The following is a 6,000-nucleotide window of genomic DNA, read 5'->3' as shown; positions in this document are numbered from 1 at the left end:
TAAAATTCAGGGGACTAATTATTTGAAAGGTTGACTGGAAGAACTGATTGTTGACTACAATGAGTTCCTACTTATACCTAGGAAAACTAGAAACCTAATTTCTAAAGTCAGACATAGGTTTTTGTCATCTTTTATTTAAAAATGCTCTCTTTTGTTCCTGTAGTAGATCCAGGCATCTTGTGTTTCATTTGAATAATGGCTATGGGTAGCTTTTCACTGACTGCTGATGAATCTTAGCTGAAACTATTGAACTTTGCACTTTAGCACAGAGCCTGAATTTAATCTAATGTCTATTTTATTTTTTTAAATTTAGAAGGAAGGTTTTTAACTGACCTGTGGAAATAATTGGAATGTTTGTGGAATTGAAGACATTCTTATTGATATATATTTTATTAGCCATCAGTTTTTCACAGGATGATGGCAATAACAATATATCAGGTCTGCTGGCTCCCTACTCCACTTTTTTCATCATGCAATAATTAACCAGGTATCCAGCTTCATAAATCAAAGGTCTAAGGTTTGAGACTTGTCCTTTTAATTATTTCTGGAGTTTTGACTACAACACTACAATATGAATAAAACATTGCTTTCAGGTCAATATGAGGGCTCAAGCTAATGGTCTTCAAATTAATGAAACAACTTCTTCTACTGTACCTAATCAGCCACAGAGGATTATGGGGACCGAAGGCATTTTCATTAGTATCACTTAAAGTGTCTGACACAAAGTGACATAGCTTCAGTTTTTCTAGAAGGCTAAGTATTAAAGTTGCTCTTAAGGAAAAAAGAAGTTTTAGTACTAGGGGATGTGGTATGTAACTTCCTATTTCCTTTTAATAGCTTCTGGCTCTGGCTTACAATGACACTTTAGCACAATTATTTATCTTAAAGAAAAAAAACCCAAATAATAAACAATTCCTCCAAAGCATTTTAAGACATTGGTAATTACAATGGATATATTGCTTAGCTGTTCCCATACATATTTTTAGAACTCACAAACTACAGTTCCAGTGAGAACTTAGGCAAAAGATGTCAAGAATGTATTTCAGTTTCTTGAATATGCTCTTCAGTTTATGCCACTGTGCAGCTGCACTAGAAACTCAAGTGTTGCATATCTAAATTTTCTTAAAGTTCCTTTTCTTACTAGAAAAGTAACTTCCATGTGGCTTTTGAGATCTCATCCTTCATAATGCTGATCACCATGTATTCAAAATAGTAAAGCAACAGGAGGTAGCCTTCACTGTGCTGAGGTCTTTAGATGAATCCTAATTAGGAAAAATCTTAAATTTTGGAACTGGATTATACAATAATAACTTCTGAATGCAAAAAATTGTGCTGAAAAAAGGAGAAATTCAATTAGCTATCTTTCAAAGTACAAATCACACCATCAAGCTACTTTTGATGGCAAACTTCTACCTCACAATTTTGTGTTCTGTGAAGTGACTATAAAAATACCATTATATACTCTTTTTTGTGGTAGCTCAGGTGGATGTAGCTTCTCCAGGCAGGCTATCCTGCTCCTCCTGGCCAGAAAGGTACAAGCTGCTGAGACTCTGGCACAGCAGTGCAGCCGGTGAGAGGCAGTTGTGTCCCCGCTGCCGTGCCGCTCTGTGGTGCATTTGGGGCTGTGCTGTGAAGTGGGCACAGCCGCCAGTGCTCCCTAAGGGTCTGCTGACTGAGGGGACAAAAGGGACTGGCAGTGGCTGTGCTACAGCTCTGAGGGAAAGTGGATAGAGGGGGAAGGGTAGACTAGTCAAGCCAGTCGCCCTGCTTACCAAAGTTTGTGCTCACTGAACTGTCCTATATCTCATTCCTGTGAACAAGTCCCCCAAGGAGGAGAGAGGTTAGGTTTTTTAATTATTGTAATCCTTTTGACCTCATGCATTCATGAGTTTGGTCTCTTCTTGTCAAAGTAGTTTTGCAGGTTGACTGAATCAGGTGCTATTTTCAAACCAAATATTTTGGGTATTGTTCCTTAGCAATCAGTTAAGAATTGCTACAGGGTGGCTTATCTTGAGCTATGATTTTCTTTGTGTTTTTCCATTTAATTTAACATAAAAATATATTTATACTACAAATATCTCTGTATACAAATCAGTGGTTGTCATTCAGAGGGTGTTGCGGGGTAGCTATACTTTCACTATACACTCAGTGACTTTGTTGTTAGATGGTGTTTAATGGGCCTGTTGATGTCTAGTTCTCTTTTTCAGTAAGTGTGGAGGCTTGTTTAGAAAATTCAGAGTTAGGCCATGTTTTCAACTTTTTTTAAATAAGTGAGCAGTGGTGAACATTTGTGTTCTGAAATACATATCAAAACAGTGAGAATCTGCCAACTGCAATCCCTATACTGCTAAACCATGTTCTCATTTGTTTACTGTTATTACTCTGGGTTTGGCCTGGAATTCCAATTAATACTACTGAAGTTTTATTATTTATCTTTTCTCAGGTCTTTTAACTGACTGCTTTTATGATCTCTCAAGCATTTCATCCTAGCTCTTTGAGGAATGAGACCTAACCATTTTTAGTATGAGTCCCACTAACAAAGGTGTTTGTCCTGAACAGACCTTATATCTGTTATTAATAGGAAAGTAAACCAATGAAAAGAGTAAAGGAGATTCAGAGTTATTCCAGCCTATCCTATTTTCCTTGTGAATTGCATATAAAGTTTTTAGATCATAAGTAATTTGCAAATGCTTCTCTACCTCCCATTCCTTTTCAAGTACAAATCCCATTTGTTGCTTCCTTGCAGGGCAGAATGGCACTGAAGGGCCAGTGAATTGGAGCAAAAATGAGGACCTTTGTTCTTTAGAGACACAGAAAGTTCAAAAGAAATCTGTTTGCAGTAAGGCAACTACCAAGATCTTTGGTAGTTAGAGATGCAGCTGAGGTATAGCATACTTGCCCTTACTTGGTGACTGTGTCTCCAGGATGGGGCACAGGAACTTCCAGGGTGGACCAGACAGTGCTGACCAAAGGACAACTGGAAAGGACAACTGCAATCTGTTTAATCTTTCTCCACTTTTTTCTGCCTTCCAGGTGAATAAAAAAACTCTCTTATCTCTACACGGTTACTGTTAAACGCCACCACAGGCCCATTTCTGCAGATGAAATATACCTGGGGTGTTTTGGAAGCTCCTTTACTGACTTTTACTTGTCTCCCTTGTTCAGTGGCAATTACCAAAAAAGTTCCCATGTTCCTGCTTCTTGTTCCAGGATGCAGTAATATAATGCCAGGTTGAAAGAGAGAAGTTGTAATATATCACTAACCAGAAGACCTTCAGGAAACTTTTGGCCACAGTGCCAGCTGCGTTGTGCAATTCTGACTCTGTGATTTCTGTTCTGGACCAATTCACATCTTCTCAGCTTAATGTTTCTCTCATTCATGTGGTCTGGAGACCCACTTTTGATCCAGTTTTCTGGTAATCTGTGCTTTAGTTACGAATATGCATTAAATTTTTGGGTATTTGGGTATTATATCAACTAAGGCTCTCTTTTTCTTAGTTTGAGATGAGGTGGGGGGGTTGTTGTAGGGTTTGGTTTTTATTTTTTCTTTTTGTTTGTTTGTTTGTTTGTTTGTTTTGTCTTTAGATTCTTGGAAGAAAATACTTCCCTGGCAAATAATTTCCATTGTTTTAGATACTGTGAAATGTGACGTGGCTTATATGAGAAACATGGTGAACTTGGGGATATTGTCTGTTTATTTGGGCTTTTTCATGTGTTGTAGAGTTGAAATTAATACTGGTCCTTTGTACAAGATGTATGTTCCCTAAAACATGACCTTTTAAGGAAATTTCTGCTCACAACACATGTATTTGGAAAAAAAATAAGTGGTGAAGTCCAAAGACGCATTGCTACTGTGGATCCCCATGAAAACAGCCTAATCTGCTCTCCCTGAAGTCTGATGTCTTTGATGCAAACTGGAGTGGATCTTAGGTGAAGGAAATGTCTCAAAAAGAGCATCTCTGAAGAGCCCATCCTGCCATTAATAGTCTGTTAAGAAAGGAAGCCTCAAACACACACACACACACACACACACACACACACACACATTGCTGCTTGCTATAAAACTAAGGTTCAGTCAAAGAAATTGGACACTTTAGATTGTAGAGTAGCAAAGATGGATGAAATCTGAAGGGTTAATTGCTTCTGTTGGGTACTTATGTTATTACCCAGGCAGAGAGACAGAGTTTAGTTTATATTTGTATGACTTGTCATTACCAGTGTTCTTCCAAAAAATGAGCACAGCTTTAGTATGTTTAAAACGTAGCCTTGCTTTAGCATGATTGCACAAAAATGACAAAAAAAGCTTGTAATGATAAAGGCATAGGATTTAATAATTAAACTTTAAATGTGAAATTGGAAACACAGCTTGTAACTTAAAATGCTTTCTATGTGGAAACACCTGGGTTTATCCGAGGACAGATTGACCACAAGATTACTGAATGCCAATGGCAATTACAGCCTTATTGGATAATGCACTGGGCAGATCCTTAGCCTCTCTAAACTGTCCTAGCCCCAAGAAGTTCAGAAGAGACAAATTTACAGATCTGACCCACTTTTTCCTATAGTGAATGTATATACATTTTTTTACTTTGCTTAACCATCAGCTTTCTATCTTTATCTAGTCATACATCAACCCTGATGTTTCTGTCTGTGTGTGAAGAACTGCATGAGTTTGGACACTAATTTAGACTGAACCTTGGTCAAAAAATGAAGTCTTTTAATTTTTAACTTCCTTGCTTAGCAGATATCTTTAATAAGTAAGCAGTGTCATTGTTAGTTCTAAATTACACCTTTAACTGCTTTTCTGAGTGCTTGCTTACACTAAAAAAAAGGCAAGCAAAGATATCCCAAACTGTATTTTGAATCAAAAGTAGAGTTCAATGAACAACAACATTGCCTATGTTTTCTCCCTCTAACCTTCTAACAGATGTAGTCTGCATCTTCTTAGACAGGCATAACCAACTAAAAATCCCTGGGTCTAGTTCAGTAGGAAATCATGAGCTGCCAAAAGGAACAGTCAACAGAAAGATGAGAGAAAGAGATGTGTTGCACCCACATGGGCAATTTTGGGTGTAGTTTTGGGAAAGCCTTGAGGAGTTTTTATTTGTTCTTGATGTCTCTAGTCTTGAAGAAGTCTCATTTAATGGTGTCCAGCAGGACAGGGTCCCTTTACTTGGATGATAAGGTGCCGTGGTAAAGTGAGAGGAGAAAATTTGAAATGAAGCAAGCAGAGGATAGCGTTGTCCTGTGCTGACACCTTTGTTATTATTATTATTCAGCAGTAAAATATCTGGGCTTATCAGTTTATATGTCTCTAAATGATTTTTTTTTTCTTGTGAGTGCAAAGAATAATGGGTGGGAAGGGCATGACCCACCATCTCATCTCACTGTCAACAGAACTCCATTCTTGTTGGAGACTCCTTCTAGCCTCTCACCTATGGGAAATACAGATGTGTAGAAATGGTGATGGTGAATGGGGCAGAAGCACACCTTCTGGATGCCAGCTGTGAGGGAGTGAAACAGGTAGGTGCCTCCCAAAGCTTGCATCCAGGTCACTTCAAGCATACAGTGACAGAAGACTACACATAGCTCCCGGCCTGGGGGTGCAGCTCCCCAGCACTGTTTGCCCTCTCTGCATGTTGCTGGGTTGTGAACTGCTTTAAACAATTCCTCTTCTAATTAAGTACGGTCAGTCTGTGTTGGCTTTGCAGGCACCCATCTGTAGAGAGCAGATCTGCTTGCTCCCCTCTGAGGATCTCTTCGTTCCCTCCCCATCGGCCTTGTTGGGAGATTAAAGCAGCAGCGGCCCCATACACAAACGCAGCTGGTTCCGTTTGGTCAGCCTGAGCCTTGCTGTGAAACCACGACAAGAATTCCAGTAAGTTGGCAACACTGAAACACAAAGAAAACAACAATAGGAAAAGACCTTCCGTGCAGAAAGGAATGTTTCAGGCACTATTCCCCTACAGTGAAAGGCGAGAGGGTGGGAGGGAGGAGGGA

Source organism: Motacilla alba, chromosome 7 (assembly GCF_015832195.1).
Source record: "Motacilla alba alba isolate MOTALB_02 chromosome 7, Motacilla_alba_V1.0_pri, whole genome shotgun sequence".
NCBI classification, from domain to species: Eukaryota; Metazoa; Chordata; class Aves; order Passeriformes; family Motacillidae; genus Motacilla; species Motacilla alba.
The sequence above is the reverse complement of the archived record's forward strand: the minus strand, read 5'-3'. Positions refer to the sequence as shown.